The following is a 19,974-nucleotide window of genomic DNA, read 5'->3' on the forward strand; positions in this document are numbered from 1 at the left end:
TTTGACTGTTTTTATTTCCTGTCCATACGCAGTGATATCATTTATAGTTGTTGTAATCTCATCCAGCTTGATATTTTTTTTACCAAAGAATTTATCAAAGTTGTTATCGATCCTGTTAACATTTTTTCGTAACGTGTAAAATTGGCCCGACAGCGTTGTAAACTCCGAAATAGTAGTTTTTATCCCCGCAAGATTCGGTTCGGTTACCGTCGGGGTCCCGAAAAAACTAGCGATAGTGAGTTGTATATCGGTGATAGATTTTTTCACCTGCGCGTCAAGTTCGGTCACCGATTTATCCAACCTTATAAAACCGTCTTTGACTAATGTTATCGTCGACAGATGTTCACCCGGTTTGAGTCGTCCGTCGCCGGTATACAACGCGATAGCGTTCTCGGCGGCATCACGCTGTCGTATTAAAACGTCATCCAGCGACACATTACTGGATTTCAATTTACCCTGGCGGTCCTGAAATACGACTATTTCACCTGGGTCAACACTGGTTAAATTCAACGTATCAGCGATTTCATCCTCGATTAGTTTTTTTATGTCATCGGTGGCGGGCGTTTCCGTGGGCTTTTTCAGCGCCGAAACCGGTCGTCCCCAAATATCAATCATCGTTATTGTAAAAAAAAACGGCGTTTCTAATTAACCCGCCGGGCCTCTACGACCCCACTAGTGTATTCGTTTACAACCACATGAGGTGGTTTTCGCGATGATGAAATCGCCGCGAGTACGTTCAATACCTCACGGCCGCATATCGGCGGGTCGCTTAACTGCTGTGTTGGCAGCGTGGAATAAAAAACCCGGGCTGAACACGTCCGGATATACCGCATGAACTCGTTCGGCGGGGCTAACCCGTATGAATCAAAATAGACGATCGCACGCGGATCAATCGCGTATGCAACCCAATGAGTTCCCGCTCCGGAGGACCCATCGAGGTTAATTATGCCGGTTTCAATATTCCTTGGTGCCGCCGGTAATTGATCCCTCATAAAAACACCCCTGAAGTTTTTTTATCGCTAGCGCGTTTGCGGCGTCTATTAAATCAAAATTAGACATGGGAGTCAATTACTCCTGAGTCAATAAACGGTTCCCGGTAGTCTTAGACCCTTTCCCGAGTACCATGAATACGGGGTTCCCGGTAGTCTTAGACCCTTTCCGGCCACGGATCGTTTTTTTTTATAGCCTTTCCCGGTTGCCTTCTTCAATGCCATCCCCGCCGCGGTACCAACGGCCCCTAACGCAGCCGCCTTAGCCACTGCTGGGGCCGCCGCGGCAATCAATGCCGGAATCGCGGCTAACAACGGAAATATCCGACCGGTCTTTTCCATGTCTTTGATCGCTGCGGCCGAGAAATCTATTTGAACACCCTTTTTATTCTTCATCGCATTATTGAAATGTTTTATTTGACGCGCCGTCAACGATATCTTATGATTACCACCTGCCATCTGTGACGGCTTCAGCGTTATTGTGGTCCCGCATTGTTTAGCCGACTTTGATCGTAATTTCTTGACTTGACCATCAGTCAACTCTACACTGACGACATTATACGACATTTTATTGTAAACGCGTTTGTGCTTTCAATTACATGTTTTCCACTGGTGCATCAATGATTCTCATTCGTCCACCAACACCTTCCAACAGCATTGATTTATCGCTGAGAATGACAGCAACCGCTCTATATTCGGCAATACCACCAGGACGTTGCACACGAGCTCGGAAGTGTATATCAACGACGGATTGTCTCGTTAAATCGAGATGTTCCAACGAAAAATAATAAATCGGATACAGGTTTTTAAAATCAAGTTGTGATATTTGCAAACCAGTGTCGACGTTTTGATCACGACCCATATATGACAGCAATCGATGATACACACGTGCGATATGGTTGTCACCGTAATTGAGTTGTATATCCTCGGATGGTTCCTGCTGTCCGTTTATTCTCAACGAGACCTCATTGACACCGATTTGATCAAATATCATATGGCTGCGTTCTTGGGAGCCTAATCGCGCCTTATTCTGTAGCGCTACAAATATATGACGCGGGGCTGAAACACCCTGTTTGGATGCCAGGTGCCATGTAAATATACCATCCATATTATCCTCTTTAGCATCAGTGGTTACTGTGAGCCAACTCAACAGTGATTTACCACCTGTCTCCATGAATGAGAGTAATCGCTGTTCTGCGGTGATTGATGGGGTCATTACTGGCATCCACAATACTATATTCTTTATATTGACCTTACCGTCGGCAACACCAGCATCATGCCAGATTGCATCATTATCATTGCCCTTTCGCACGAGTACTACTGTATGCTTAGCCCCATAGATGACTTTTCTGACGTTTCTGCAGAATCCGAATATATGATGCAGTGGAATCGCGCATGAAAACTGTCGGTGTTGTCCTTGCAACATCCCTACTCGTGTTGCAAACCCTAGATTGTAATTAGTAATAACATTTATGACATCGAAGCTCCCAGCTGGTCTTACATACCCGGCCGGTGCTGGATCAACCGCGGTGGCATGTGTTACCTTTACCCTAGAAAACTGATTGTGTTCAGCGTTATCGGTAGTATCCTTCGCAAACATCATAGACGGACCAGCCGACCTTGTATAATCATCTGAGTATCTCGCTAGCCCGATTATCGTCGTTGCAACATCAACATCGCGTTCTATTGATTCAATTTCTCGCCCGTCAATGAGATATTTTGCGCTCTCAAATAACGCCATTACGCCGTTGTTGACAAAACCAACTCGGATAGCCGGGTTGTTGTCGTATGGTGCATTATCGGCAGCATTTGTCACGAGTTCACCCTCAATTTCGATAAACGCTTCACATGGCAGAAAGTATCTACTGGTATCTTGGACTTGAAGTTCAATTCGCGATCGTAGATTCGGTTGCGTTGCATAATAAGAATAATATTGATAATCACGGACAGAATCATCCCTGCGCACTGGGGCATCCATATCAAACGCGGGATCAGCGGTTCACGCAAACATTTCTATTATTTATCATGTTGATATTTTCAATTGCGATTTTTTCGTCGTAGACCACTTCCCGCTATCGCGTTCATGAGCGCGTTAGTGGATGACTCAGCCGCCAACGACTCTAGTTTTTCTTCCACGGCGTTATTTATTACTTTACTGACATTTGCAGGCATCACCGTCGTTGATGGCATCACCGGTGGTTTCTGTTTTTTTCTTGAAAATCTCTTGGATTTCACCAACGACATTAGTTTGTCCCGCGCGGCTGAAAGCGCCTTTCCGGCAACGTCTCCAATAGCACTAATACCCTTATCACGAATAACATCAATAGCCTTCATTCCTAATTGTTTGGCTAACGGCGCTACTTTTGGAGCCATTCTTGTAAATAACCCCGCAATGGTGCTACCGAGACCATCTCCATAGTACGCGCGGTAAACAGGCAATCGCGAGTTTACCACGTGGACGAGTACTGGTTTATCGTGGTTGTAGTGTATGATCATCTTTATTATAAAAACACCGGTTTTTCAATTAGTGATTGTGATCACCCCCCCCCCACCGCCGTGTGGAAAACCGGAATAAATTTTATCAAAATTTCCTGGGGTTTTTGCCTTCGATAAAAATCCGGTTTTTTTCCGGTTTTTTCTTGATTTTTGGTCATTTTTGGTCGCTTTTTGTTGCCTATAGTCGTTTTTTTTCGATTTTTCAGCAAAAACATCGATTTTCTCTAAATGATTTCCTGGGGTTTTTGCCCTCAAAAACCAACCAAAAACGGTCAAAAAACGACCAAAAACGGCCAAAAACGGTCAAAAAACGGCCCAAAACAACCAAAAACGGCCAAAAACGGTCAAAAAACGACCAAAAACGGTCAGAATTAACAAAAACGATAATTTTTTTAATCATCCACGAGTTCGTCTATGAGCGTTCGATACGCACTAACGTCCATGATACCGCCCGTAAATAACCGCTTGCAAATATCAGCGGCCTCATTGATTATTTCCGGAGAGTTATTTCCGGCTCGTTTTCCTCCGATTAGTACCTCTAGCCGTGATATATCACTGAGAACACTGTTAGGACAGGTAACGCCGTAGGATTCTTTGCCAACAGAGTATCCTTTTCCTTTTTTTTGTTTTGCCCTTTTTTCAACTTCCTTGTGGAATGCGTCGTAATCGGGGCCATCACCACGTAGTAATACTTTTTCATGTTTACTCGCTAAATACACTATTCTTGTCCAATCCCTTAACGACTTTATATTTTTCTCGTAACCGCTATTGATATGCTCCTTATCTCGTATGCTCTTAGCAAAATTGTTGGCGGTAAAATCAATTAATTCTTCCCTGCTCCTGCTGCTGAGGGCTCTAATTTGATCTATTGTGCTCTTCTTGAGTATATTCCCCCTTTTCTCTTTTTTTTCCGGTGTTTCTTCCGATGTTTCTTCCGGTATTTCTTCTTCTGGTTCTCTTGCGGTGGCGCCTGGTTCTTCCTCGTCGGCCATTGTAACATAAGGTTCTTGTGGTTCGGTTATAGCGAGTGGTGGTGGCCTCCGTGTTGCAGCAGCCGCTAGTGTTTCTAAAGACCTTTTTGTTTGTTTTGTCTCCGCCGCTATCTTTTCAAGCGCATCGAGGACGGGTACAGTTGCCGCCGTAACATCTTTGGTCGCTTTAGTTACCGGGGCAAAGAGTTGTTCGCTTCCAACAGTAAAATCGGTTTGTAGTTGTTGCCGCGTTTGAAGTTGCTCTCGGACCCTGTCTCGTAACGGTATGAACTTTTTAAGCGCCGCTAGCCGCTCTCTGGCTAGCCGAGTAGTAAGTGATTCGCCTACCATTATTGCAATTGCGAAGCAATTTCTAATTTCCCGCCGAGTGTACCATCGGGGGCTCCACGGAGTTTTCGTCTATAATCCTTCTAATGTTTTTGATCTTGCTAGAAATCTCCCGGCGTCGTTCATAAACACGTCCGAGTTTTTTTCGTATTATTTCAACGGCGGTAAATAGTCCAATGAATGCATTTGCGTCATTGTGGTACAAGTTTTCATTGATCGTATGTTGTAATCGTTTTATAAAAAAATACTCGCGGGCCAGGGTAAAACGCCCCCGTTTCGATTGTTCGTTAATAATTTCATAATCGGATAATATTTTTTCACTGTCGAGACCATCAGATAATTCAATTCCTTGATTTTTTAATTTTGAAATCTCGGCTAATATATTATTGATGTCTTCGATATTCATTATTCTTATAAAACATCTTGTTTTTAAATAAAAAAAAAATGAAACCCCCGTGTATCAATTCCGAAGGTGTTTAATAATTCGTTAGACGTGACCTCGTCAGCGCCATAGGCGCCGGTGACCTTGTCACTCGCTGATTTCTGTTATATATGAAAATCGAATTCTATGCCCGGTCTTTTTTGAGATCGCTGAATTCTGTATTCCTTCTGCAACAAATCGTATCGAGGCTCCACAAATGTCAAAATATTTTCCTGCCTCATTCATCGACTGAAATATTTTTTCCTCGTGAGTTGTTGTATCAAATGACTCTACGGGTTTTGCTTTCTTTGAGTATTTACCAGTTTCGCCTTTTTTGGTATTCTGACTTTGCGAGATAGCTTGCAAGTTTGTAAGAGAATTATCAGTCTTATTATTATTAATATGATCAATCACAAGCCCATTTTCGATTAATCCGTTGAATGCTTCAAATACAATCCTGTGAACATAATAGTTTTTTCCTCCTGCAGTAAATTGCAAGTATCCCTGATTACTTACGGTGCCAACTGGTTTCTTCAGTTTGCGGTTTCTAACAACGCCGTCGCAAGATGCTTCGTAATTAACGAGCACAGGATGCGGATGAAATTCTTGGTTCATTTGTATAATAATACTACTTGTCTAATTTATTATTTGGTTTAATTATAAATCTTTCAACGTAGTCCTGGGGGGTTTTGATGACGAAGTCTGCGGTGGGGTCAATGACGGCGTTTTTAATTCGCTTGTCATAATAGCGTTTTAGTTCCCTGTATCGCTTTCCGCCACAATTGATACACAACTGCGATTTTCCTCTTACACCGACGTGACAAACCAAGCACGGGAGGGGGCCAAGAGAACCATTACGAACGCTTTGTAAATGGTACCCGCAGAATTCACCTCTACATGATTTATTGCACGGGGTTGTCGACCCAATCATCAACCATTTGCAGTGATTCATTATACTATATTCTTTCATTTAAATACTTGTTTTAATTATATGGATGAGTTCGAGAGATTAGCAGCAATTAAGCCCTGGAAAAATATTAAGTTCAATCTCGATAGAGTCCTCAAGGACGCACCAAAAGCGTTAATAAACGATAGAACCCTGTTGAGTAAAATACGCGATTGTATCGATGAATTCAAGCGTGATGGTGCATCTCATAGTTGGTCAACATTTCGAATTGATGGTGTTGTTGATGCTACCATGAACGACAACCGCGCAGCAACGATAATATCACAACTTGACGGTAAAAGGTATTTCTTCAGAGTAAAATTCATTGTCCGGGTGGAATCAGGTGATTGGATCATACGTGATAAATTTGAACCAGTTCTCAGCGATAAGAAAACAGTCATTGTTAGCCGCGACTCCAAGCCCGGGCTGTTAACCGGAATTGACAGACCATACTATGAACGAGCGTATCCTGAAACAGCAGTTGTTTATGGAATATACCCGTTAAATAAGAAACCTGATATCGGAAAACTGAAACCAATGAAACAGTCAACGGGGATAAATTGTGTAGCAGAACGAGTAATAGAGCATTTTACAAATGCATGTCGAGGAAACAAATTGACTGATTTACGACGTAGCAAAATCAACCAGTGGGAACTAACCGTAAAAGAGCGTGGAGCAACCATCAGCGACATAGCGAGATTAGAAACATCGCTGAGATTTCCAATAACCGTTACAACGATAACCGGTGAAGTATTATACGAATCGAAGTACAAATCGAAGGGAGCCCCAATCAAAATTATTGATCATAACGAACACGCATGGACGCCCGCGATCACAATATTTCCACGGGATAGAACAGTAAAGTATATCCCGGGGGAATTCCTGGAAGAGAACGGTTTTCTCGCGGAGAGGAAACTATTTGATGCTATTGCCTACTTGTGTAAAAACGACCCTGTATCAGTGTGGTTACTTCGCAGCGCTGATACTTTTGATCAGTTTGTAAGACCAAACGGTGAATTATACCGCACTGAAGCATTTCACAGCTGGATGAAAAAAACCGCCATAGAATTTGAGGAGCATGATGAACAACTGCTAACAAATTGTTTTACGATTCCATCGGTTGCGGCTCATGTTGCAGCGAGGAAAAATGCGTGGAGCCCAACGCGCAAGGAATTTCTACCGGATGTACAATCCAGTTGTTTGGAGTATTATCACGGTGGACTATGGAACACTGAATACAACCGCGACGCTATGATTTCCGTTGATATAGTTGCCTGTTATCCAGCGAGTTTTCTCGGGTATGGATCCGCCGCTGAGTATTTCAAACGATTTGGACACCCCAGACATGAAATGACTCGTGTTGCTATTAATGGACCACTGCCTGATTTTGATTTAACCGGATTCGCTCGCGTAGTATCATTTGAGTTCGCGGCAGGACTTCATCGCTGTTGCTATATTTGGATCGGTAGACACATGGCTGAAAAGAAGTGGCTGCCAATAGCGCTGCTACGGTATATGATTGATTGTAGCATGCTAGTTTCGTTGATTGTCAGTGACGCGATTATATCATACCGGGCGCAGACTGAAGTCTGGTTACCAGAACCAGAGCGTCTAGATAGCATAATTGACGAATCCAGAAAACACATCGATGCCGACGAGGAATATATCGTCGAATGGTCCAGGAGGATATTTAACCAACGAAACCACGAGGCAAAAGATCTCGGTAGAAGAATAATCGGTAAGTTCACACAAGGTGGAAAAAACTACGACTACAAACGATATTGCTCACGGCTGATTATAGATGACGCAGAATATGATTTCGTAATCAAGGACGCAGTGGCAAAAAATAGATACGTGAACTGCGAAACAGCTTTCTTGTCCAATGGAACGAGGTTGGGTACAGTTGTTACCTACAGCGATGGAGACAGCCCCGCGTATCCACATTTGAGGGCGTCTATGCTGGGTTATGCCGCTATCAATTTATTCTCGATGATAAATAGATTTTCCAACACCGCGGTTAGAGTAGCCGTTGATTCATTTTATGTTGACGTAGCGTATAAGGAAAACGTAGCCGAGTTTACTAGTCCGGACGAGAGTTGGGGTACATGGAGAATTAAAAATGAAATACGACGCGATTATTCCCCGTCAGCAGATGTCACCGTTGAAAACAATTACCTACGCGGTGATAAATTGTCAGAATGGTCTAATGCACCACCGTGTTCTGATCCAATTTGTAGACATAAAACAGTTTATTTAAGCGGCTGTGGCGGGTCAGGAAAGACGACTCGGGCAATTGAATTATTTCGAACGCGGGCAAGTATAATCGTGCTTACACCGACCCATAGACTAGCGCGAGAGATAAAACAACGAAATGTTGACGCCGTTACTTATCACAGCTTTTTTCGATACAGCGGCGGTGAGTGGACTCCTGATCGAATGGGTGAAAAATTTATTCCTGAAGTTATCATCTGGGATGAGATATGTACTGTTTCGTTAGATACTTTACAAATGTTTCTTGAGTGGTTGCTGCGCGCGAATACAGCGGTAATCATGTGTGGCGACCATGGCCAACCACCACCATTTGTCGGCGAGGGTCCACATGATTGGTTGAGCGGGTTTGTGGACTATTATGAAGAAACCGATACTGATTACCGGGCACTTGATGAACAACTGCGCGAGGTTAAAAAATTAATCAGATTACAGCCGGATAGAATTCAATGTGAAATAATCCGCGAGGTGATTCCGGAAACGCCGTTAAATGAATTCTGGGAAACATGGAGACCAAACGATTTGATTGTAGCGAGCAGAAAGATAGTCAGAGACACACTTCAGCGGAAGTTGTTTACGTTGCATAAGGAAAAGTTTCCAACGCGTCCAGTGCCGTTATGTTATAGACCCGCGGATACACGGCGGCAGAACATTGAAGTTGAGATTCCAGCCCCGACAGCGTCGGGGACAAAAAAACAAATTCTCGTGCTGAATGATATCGTGCTCGTTGATATCAGCGTCGTTGAGGACGCGCTACGTGCTGATAAATCCCCGTGGACGCTAGGATACGCAACAACAATACATTCCTCGCAGGGACTAACCATCACGGACACAATTGTTTGGATAGTTGATAATCGCATCGAATGGTCGAATCTAGTCTATCTTGCAGTGTCCAGAGTACGAAGGATAAATCAGCTTCGAAGAATTGTTGTTGACGAAGTCAGTGACGAAGCCGGCGACAAAGTCACCATCGATGCAAGCGTCATTGATAGAAAACTCTCGGGTTACCGCCAACAGGATAAAAAAAAAACAGCGGCGTTTTGATATTGATACCGAATTAATAATCTCGCTACGACAACAACAGAATAATCACTGCGCGAGTTGCAATTGTATAATGAGTTGGCGTTATTCGGATAAAGACACTCGCCAATTTAACGTGGATAGGATCGATAACAGTCTCGGTCATGTCAAAAACAATGTGAGGTTGACCTGTCTTGAGTGCAATAGACGCAACGGCGCTAGTTAAGACCACGTGGGGGCAATTGAGTATCGTTAGGTATCACTGGTAGTTGCTCGCGTGTAAATCCGCGCTGAGGAGCAGTTGAATCCAGTCTATAGATCGGTGGTCTACCAGTTGATCGTGTTATCGTTGATATGTTATGTGTGGTAACACTCCAAATAGGATCAGTAGCTCTTTTTTTACCGCCTTCAAGCTCTCCTGGTTCATATAGATATCTAACAGTGACATCGCCAAGAATCGGCTTGGAAACGCTATTTATTTTTTATTTTCCGGGTATATACTCGTATTTAATCGCGTCGCTGGGCTTCATGTTGATTGCTCGGGTAATCTCGTTATTTAACGCTGCAATTACACCTGGCAACCTTTTAACCCATTCACGAGATCGTTTTTCTTGGATGAATTCCTTCGCGTATTGATATCCAAATAACCGTTCAGCGAGAGTCCGATTGAATCGTTCAACAATTGCCTGATCACGATGTAGCGCAGTATGACCTCGTCGTATCGCGACGCTATGATGTTTCAGCGTTGATAAAACAGCGCCGCGAAATTCACTACCGGGATCAACTTGTAATAGATTTGGCCAGCGCAGAGGGCCTCTTCGATAAATTCTTTCAAACGCACCGGCTACTTCAGTTGCCGACTTTGTTTTTAACGGCTCCGCTTGTTTGTATCGACTCGCAACATCAACTACGGTTAGCGCGTATTTGTAACCGTTGTCATGCGGCAGAAATAGTATATCAGCCTGATGAACTTCATTAGGTACGCTGACATCAAAGCGCGAGAAGTTGATTTGTTTAGGCGGTGGTAGATAGATTTGCCATATAGCCTGTTTGGATAACCAATTAGCCGCAGTGGTCTTTGTTACCTTTGCAGCGCTTGCAAGCTTACCAATTGCGGCCTTCCCCTTCCAGTATCCTCTCGGAGAATAATAGATGGATTCCATGTTGTTATTATAAACGCTATCGTTTTCAATTACCAGCGCCAGAAGCTCCGCTTCCAATCATTAATTTACCTTTCATAGCCGATTTTACCAACCATGAGGCCAATTTTTCTTTGACGGATTTATCAGGAATAGCATTTAATGCGTGAATTAATTTTACATCCGCGATATGACGCTGTTGCAGATCGCTACTTTTGTAAGCAACATCATGAGCATGACACGCCTTATCGATAGCATTTATTGGGTACTCACCGGGTTTGGGTTGATTTTGATCATCGAGTCTGATATCTAATCGTGTTCCGGGGCCACAGTAGTTATATCCTGGGAGGTGTTTTTCTCCTGGATACTTTGCCCACGGTGTTCCGGGGAGTTTTGCCAATTTGGCTGCGATGTCACCTCCTCGCTTTTTTTTAAAACATCTCCGGGTCTAATAGAAATAAATCTAAATTTCTTTGTACCGCATTGTACACACTTGCCAGTAAGGGCCGATCTGTTATTTCTTGTTGTAGCGGTTGTCATATCATTTGTGCCAGTACGTACTCTACACTTCACACAATATAGATCCATAATTTATGTATAGAGATATGAATATAATTGATTTTTCGGCGACTAAAACAAGAGAACCAGTTAAGCATGTTGCAGCGTTACCAAACTCGATCCGGATGATTATCATCGGACCATCTGGATCCGGCAAGACGCAATTGTTACTCAATTTAATAATGAGATGGATGAAGTGGGATAAGTTGTATTTGGTTGCTCCTAGCGTGGATGATCAACGATGCTACGAGGTGTTGAAAGATTTCAACGAGAATGCATCAGCGATCGCTAAAAAAAATGTTATTGAGTTTATTACAGATATCAATGATGCACCAGGTATTGATGATATTGATGGCGACGTTAACAATCTAGTCGTGTACGATGATGTTATGTTAGACAATCAAAAAAACCCAGCTAGGATATTTTCCAGAGGCAGGCATAAAAACACTGACGTGATATATGTCACTCAACGATACACTCAGATTCCAAAAGTAATTAGAGACAACTGTAATATTCTTGCTGTGTTCAACGGCGTTGATACACACACGCTACGAAATATTTGGCAGACATGGTGCGGCGGTGACATGGACTTTAATGTTTTTCGAAACTTTTTTAGTCATGCTCAGTCGACCCCACATGGATTCGTAACGATAAATTTACATGATCCTCGGACACGATATCGTATCGGACTTGACCAAATATTCGGTTAGTTGTAAATAATTTTCATTGTAAGCAGCAGGGGGGGGGGGCAATGACATCGACGCGGTCGTCGCTGTGCTTACCGGACGCTGACGACGCTGGGATCGACGCGCAGAAAGTATTAATTAAACCAAATGACGTCACCATCGTGTATGATGGACCGACGTCGTTTTTTTTTTACCAGCGCTGACTACACCGGATCCGCTGAGTGCAGAAAGTAATAATTAAGCCAAATAACGATTGGACAAAATGTCCGATTCGCCCCCCCCTGCTGCTGAGCGAAAGTCAAACGGTGACGGTACTCAGACATTTTGGCAGAGTTAATGAGTCTGAAACTAATGTATCAGACTTCTTTAATAAGTCCCAAGAAAAATTACCTTACCGAGCTAACCAACCCTGTTACTACGCCTGCGATACCACCCATAGTGATTTCTACCAAATCATCATCGACAGGAGCCAGTCCAGAAGTTGGCCTTGGCTGTGGCAAAGGTTCAAGGCAGTTAAAGCTAATTACGTCAAGTTCCTGAGTTTGTTTATTTAAACAAACGGGGCCTTGAGTGGCTTAGTGGTATAAAGCGCTCTCCGTTACGGATCACTGCCATCTCACCTCTGTCTGCGTGGGTTCGAGTCTCGGAATCGGCCAGTGTGGTTATGTGAGAAAGCTTGCCTGTAGCTTCTCGAGGGTCGGTGGTTCTTTCCGGGGATTTCCCGGGTTCTTCCTCCACCATTGATGCTATCCGCCATGTATAGCCTATCGTGTGCTGAATAAAGGCGTTAAACCCAACAACATCAACAATTTAAACAAACAAATATCCAACGGTCCTCTTCAGGGCCACTCATTTTTCTCGAAAAGAGATATTATTGCCAAAATCAATAAAAACTAAAAATCTATTTTTTTCCCATGGTGTGTGTGTGTGTGTGTTTCCCTGTGTTAAGTGCGTGAATATCTGTTCTTATTCTAAAAAAGTCAAAACCAAGAGACACTTTAGTTTTCTACCTGTTTTATTCTGGTGCTAATTTTACAATTCACTATCACAACACTTGAAAAAGTTCATAGATTTCTTCTGTTTTTTTTTTTACTGTCTCTGTTTGTTTTTAAATTTCTTCGCTTTCACAAGTTTTTCCTCCTCTTCTTCCTCACTTTCTCTTCGTCTTCTTTTCTTCTCTGTTTTCTCTTTCTGTACGTGCCTGGGTTCATTCTTTGGGGAGCGTACATATTGTTCTTCCTGTTCGGAACCTCTTTCTTACTCTTACTCCTGTTGTTTCTTAGGGCATTCTGAAGACCTATGTTCTTTCTCTTGACAATGATAACAGGTATCTTGACTTTTGTCTCTTCTGACACCTGTTTTACTTTTTCGACGGCCTAGATACTCTGAAGACCAATTTCATTTCTTCATACAGGTGTTGTAAGTATCTTGACTTTTATCTCGAAAGGAGGGGGAGTAGTCCATCGGCTTGTCTGAAGAAAACTTTCTTATGACACCTCGCAAAGCTCTAACAGAAGTTCGATCTGTGTGAACTCTTCCATCGTTTTGTTCAGTTGGAGAGTGAAATGAATTTTGGAAGGAAAGACGCTAACCCTTTATATATACACTGGTCTGACACGATATAAAGGGGACCACCACATTTGAGAGACGGAAAAGCGCTCCAATAGAAAATTTAGAACTACGGCTTACACTTAACCAGTGAAGTTTAAAGATTTCAAGTGCCACTTACCACTGGAGAAAGCAGAATGATTCATCACCGAGGTGTGGGATTCTTTGTTAAGCACACTGAAACGACAATGTCAAGCCAAAGAAGACGATCGCTTAGACTTTCCACTCATCACGACAGTTTGAAGTACCCGTTGACATCGAGTTTAGCAGTTCGTCAGAACTGTCACCTTCCAACGTCATCGAGAAGATTCAACATGTGCAACAATCCAATGATATGTGTCACATCACCGACGGAAAACCCACACTGTTCATGACCCAGGTTTCTCTCCCCAAAGGGACCGGACAACGCAAAAAGGTGCTACTGGTCGACAATCTTCGTATCATCAAGCGTAGCCTTGTTCAAATATAAGATCCTTAAGACCAGATGTGTTTAGCCCGCGCCATCGTGGTGGGACGAACGTATGCCGACAAGAACAACACGTTAGAATGGAAAAGAGCCTGGAAAACAATTCAACAATATGACCTAGTCAAACAACGAAGAGAATCAGATCTTCTGTTACAGCAAGCTGGCCTGTCCAAAGACACACCCTGTGGCATTCCTGACATGCAAAACTTGCAAGATGTCCTAGCTCCAAGCTACACCTTGAAAGTGCACCCTCATGAGGTGCGCGGACCTATATTGTTTCAAGGCAAAAAATTCAAAGACGGAAAATACATTGATGTCTATCATCACAATGAACATTTCGATCCCATCACCAGTATCACCGCATTCTTGGGATACAGTTAATACGGCGAGAAATGCTCAATATGTTTGGCATCTCAATCCTGTCTCGACGAAGGACAAGAACGAGTGCATTGCCCCGCTTTTCAGCGCACTTTTGTTAGTCCTGCCTGTTACCAACAACATCTAAAGACGCATGGTTCACAGCAGAAAATTGCTTGTCAACTCCTGAGATTGTGCCCTACTTGTGAACAAGGCATACATACCAATAGCGCCAAGTTACACGTATGTTCATGGAAGAAACAATGTCACATTTGTCACCAAATTGTGAACTTGGAACAAGAATGCTACATTCAAAAATACCATCCCAAACAAGAGGAGGAAGATGACCAGAAGAAAGGCAATTTCATCTTTTTCGATTTCGAATGCATGCAAGAGACCGGCATCCACATTCCTAATTTCTGCGTGGCTCACCGAGCGTGCGAGAAGTGCATCCAAGAGTATATCTTTAGTCATTGCCCTCACAGCAGCAAGATTCCTGGATGATGTGAAAAAATCTTCCGGGGACCGAACATGCTAGCCGATTTTGCCCAATAATTCTTATACTCGATCGACGAAACGTTAGGCCAAGAGGACATTGAAAGTTACGTAGATTGTCATCGCCATGCCACGGTGATGGCTCACAATTTCTCGGGATATGATGGGCAGTTTCGTTTGAGATATTATACGGAACAAAGTACCGAACGTCCTAAAGTGACTTTGAACGGAGCTAAAATCTTTTCCATGCAAGTGGGTCAAGTACAGCTTAAAGATCCGATGAGTTACTTGGTCATGCCTTTGAGGCGAATGCCTAAAACGTTTGGAATGACATAAAGGGCCAAAGATTATTTACCGCACTTTTTCAATACCGAAGCCAATCAACATGCCGTTCTACCCCATTTGCCTGATGCTCAAAACTACGAACCCGAAAACATGCGTACCGAACAACGATAAACTTTCTACGTTTGTTTCCAGACTCACGCCTCGGACTCACACGACTTTCAGAAGGTTATGTTAAAGTACTGTCGTTCTGACGTGGAAACTTTACGACGTTGGAAAATTTCGAGAACTGTTCATGGAAAACGGAAGGGATCGATCCCTTGAAAGAAGTCTGCACCATTACGAAAGCATGTTCCTTTGTGTACCGCCAACGATTCATGCCTGAAAACACCCTGGCTATCATCAGCCCTCAAACGACTAATAGGTGTTAAATTCCAGGGTGTGAAAATAGAACACACCACAATGAGGTCTGGCGTATGCATCAAGCATACAAGGTTTTATTCCCTTATCAGCTCCTCCACTGGCATGGCGCAAAAAATATTTCTTATCAACCGGATTGTAATTTCGTATATTTTCACTGAGTTTAGTTTTACAACAGGCAAGTATCTCTCTGTCTCTGTCTCTGTCTGTCTGTCTGTCTCTCTCAGACACACACACACACACACACACACACACACACTGATGTAAAGATTTAACAAACATGAAAATAATTAGTTATATGATATATCTTATGTTATCATTTAAGAAAATGTTGTCAGTGTAACTAAAACTTAAACGACAACTAAGTACACAACGAAGTATCCTTCTTTTAGTGAAATATAGTTTGTCAATAGGCACGTTGGAAATATAGTTTGTCAATAGGCACGTTGGAAACATAGTTTGTCAATAGGCACGTTGGAAATATAATTTGTCAATAGGCACGTTGGAAATATACGTTTTAAATAGTGCTTCAAATATCTGAAAATCCAAGTCATTATTTCAGACACCGTCTTTTGAATTAGTTTATTTCTTCTTTTGTTTTTTTGCAAAAGACAAATAACAGCACTTAACCCAAATACCAGAGAAGCGATGAAAGGTTTGTTTGACAGAGTTGTATGTGTCTATATCACAAGGGTCTATCTACAAAAGAACAGTACATATAAACATGCCAGTTAAATGAACCATGGCAAGAAGAGAATTAAGATATGTTTCATAAATATTAATATTTTATTCCTTTTGTGCTATGAACCTAGAAGGTATTTATTTCACATTCTCTTTGTATGCTCATTTTTCTAAATTCAATGGGGGCATGGGAATATTTATAGTTCTTCTGTTTAAGTGCGCTATTTAGTAAACCCATCTGACGAGTGGTGTTTGGCGATGATGCCAAAACACGCACACACACACACATTTTTGGGTTTTCATCTGCATTCCTATTCAGGTAGCTATGAATGTAGCTTTATACAGACCTAATGCCCCTTTAATGGTTCATTGCTAGTGGGGAGGGGTTATAGTCAGGTAAACGGTGCTGATTAGTGTATATTGGGGGAAGATAAGGTGGGAAGATAAGGTGGAGGGATGTTATCAACTAAACAGTGTGCCGCGGAGAAACTAATTAGCTCCCGACTGCTTGTGCTTGTAATCTGATTCTATAGACAGACAGGCGTGAGAGCCGAGGTATATTTTCTGTGCTGGTAGGAGTGGAGGGGGGGATAAGAAGTGTAGGAGTGGGGACTTCATCTCTTAGGTTACTGTTAAATCTGTTAGCCATATGTTTCTTCTCATATCCATTGTGTTGTATATGTAGTCAATTATTTTGTTAAAAAATAAAATTTGGATTCAATAATGTCCCTAGTGTATAGAAGCTGATTTTCATTGTAATATCCTATCGTATTTTGAATTTCGTTTATAATTTCATTCCTATGTGTTTCGTTCTTTAAAATGATATTTTTTTTTCGTGTCTGAGTCGTTTTCACATATTGGACGGGGGAGGGGGATGTTCTGCAGGATTTTCCTTTTGAAGGCATTTTCCCCTGTCCACCATGCATCGTGTAGATATAATAATAGTCTTGCTTGCTTTTTTTCTCTTTTATTTTGCCCATTTGTTCCAAATGGAATCCCATTTAATAGTAGGATTGTTTATTTCTACTTCATTTAACATGTTTTTGTGTCTTATTTCAAATAGGCGCTGATGTATATTTTCTTTTTCTGTAGGTTTACATATTACTTTGTCTTCCCTATAAAGTTTTAGTGTGTTAGTTATTCTGTAGGTAGTTTTAGGTGGACTTAGTATTTTAGTAATTTTATTGTTCCTATATATTTCCGGTTTGTTTTTCAAGAGAAATCCTAACCAGTTTAAGTTTATGCCTTGCCATATGTGGTTGTTGTTATAGGTTTTGAAGGCGATCTATATGGTTGGTCATTTGTTTAGCCCTTTGGTCAGGGGTGTTTAGGCCCCCTTTATTTCCTTGTTTTTGGAGAGTGTGTTTTGCAAGTTGATATATTTTGTGATCTCCCCATATGAAGTTATATACGAGCGTTTCAGATTGGTTTATAATACGGTATTCAAAGTCGATGAAATCATACACGTACCATATAGAGCTTTACAGATAAGTTTTGGCTATTTTCACCTTTCTATTGCATTGAAGTGTCTGGATTCCCATATTTGACTGTGGTAATTTTTTTCTTTATTTGGAGAAGATTTAGATATTTACTGGTTTCTCCGAAGAAAATCCCTAGAGTTTTAAGCTGCTTTTAAAGTTTTTTTCCGGAGGAAGGTCCGGGTGGTTTCCTTTCCCGTTTCATATGAGGAGAATTTTCGTTTTCTGGTGGTTTATCTGGGACCTTGAGGCCTTACTGAAACGTTCATATTGATTCATTAGGTTTTTGTATGATTGTTGATCAATTATGAAATTTGTGCAATCATCTGCATGTTGAAAAGTTTTGCACTCAGTTTTCATATTAGGAATGTTGACCCCTTTAATTTTTCCATCATTTGTATTGCCCTAAATAGAGCTTGGATTCCCAGTACATAGAACAGCATTAACAAGCGACACCCCTGTCTTACTGATCTCTGTATCGGGAATAGTTTGGTTTTTGCTCCATTGGTTGTACCATGGAGTGTATTTTGGTATATAACATTTTTACCCATTGTTGGAAAAGTTGTCTGAAACCAACGGCTTTGAGTATTTTTATAATGTAGTTATGTTCAATTCTGGCGAAGGCTTTCTCCTCATCAATAAGTGTCATAGCGCCTCCTTTTCCTTGTTGTTCTAATACTTCTATCTTTGATTTTATAGATAAAATGTTATCTAGTATGTGTCTTCCTTTTCCTAAACATGATTGGTTCGGATTTATTATGGTTTCCATGAAGTCTTTTAGTCTGTCAGCTAAAATTTTGCTTAGGATTTTATAATCTATGTTGAGTAGAGATATGGGTCTCCAATTTTTTAATTCCATTATATCTCCTTTGCTTTTGTAAATGAGTGTTTTACGGCCTTTTTTCATTGTAGCGGTCATTTCATTGTTGTCATTAATCGAGTTGTAAAGGTCACTTAATACAGAGCTACTTGGTTTTTGAATTTTATTAATAAAATTCTGCAGTTAATATCTACTCCAGCTAATTAATATGGGTTGTTCACATTGTTGTTTTTGGCATAGTCTTATTTGTGGAAGGTTTAGTGTAGTGTTGTTCCCAGTCAGGCCGTTTACTTTCAACACATTTCATTTACTATCACATCCTTTGGAATCTGAATGCAGTATTCTGTTCTGTTCTTTAGACCTCTTTATTCAATACCAAATCATTTGGAACCTAAATTCATCATTTCATTTGTTGGACTAAATCATTTCATTTTAAACTACATCATTTTATCTAATACCGCGTCATTTGGAAACAGATTTAAGCATTCCATTTTCGTTTTTAGATCATTTTATTTAATAACACGTCATTTGGAATCTGGACTCATCATTTCATTTTTTGGTTTAAATCATTCGATTTTATGCTATGTAAATTCAATTAAGAAAACGTCATTTGGAATCAGAATTCATCATTCCCATTTGTTATTTAAATCATTTTATTTAATACCAGATCATTTGGAATTTAAATTCATGATTCCATTTGTTGAGTTAAATCATTTCATTTTAAACTACATCATTTTATTTAATACCACGTAATTTGGAATGAGATATTATCATTTTGTTTTGTTCTTTGAATCATTTAATTTCATTCTAAGTCATTTCATTTAATTCCACGTCATTGGGAATCAGAATTCAACAGTTCCTTTTTGGGGTTCAATCATTTCCTTTCATGCTACATCATTTCATATCACACAAAATCATTTGGAATCTGAATTCATCATTACATTTGTTGGGTTAGATCATGTCATTTCACACTACATCATTTCATTTAATACCACGTCATTTGAAACCTAAATTCATCATTCGGTTTTATTCGTTAAATCATTTCATGTTACACCAAATCATTTGGAATCTGGATATTTGATTTCATTTGCTGGGTTAAAGGATGTGATTTTATACTACATCATTTGATTAATGTAATTTTTGGCGGTGGCGGCTGCCCTTAATAACTCCTGTTTTATAATATAAGCTACGCTGAAATGGAAGCTAGTTATAGAATATAGACACTATTGTAGAATATAAATACTATTGTAGAATGTAAACACTATTGTAGAATATAAATACTATTGTAGAATGTAAACACTATTGCAGAATATAACTCATGTTGTAGAATATAAATCGCACTGAAGAATACATACACTGTTGTAGAACATAAAAACTGTATAATTTAAACCCTTTTGTAGATTATAAACTCTGTTGTAGAACACAAGCTCTGTTACAGAATATAAACTCTGTTGTAGATTATAAACACTGTTGTAGAATATAAACACTGTTGTAGATTATAAACTCTGTTGTAGAACACAAGCCA

This window comes from Sinohyriopsis cumingii, unplaced genomic scaffold (genome assembly GCF_028554795.1).
Source record: "Sinohyriopsis cumingii isolate HCF-2022 unplaced genomic scaffold, ASM2855479v2 utg002140l, whole genome shotgun sequence".
NCBI classification, from domain to species: domain Eukaryota; kingdom Metazoa; phylum Mollusca; class Bivalvia; order Unionida; family Unionidae; genus Sinohyriopsis; species Sinohyriopsis cumingii.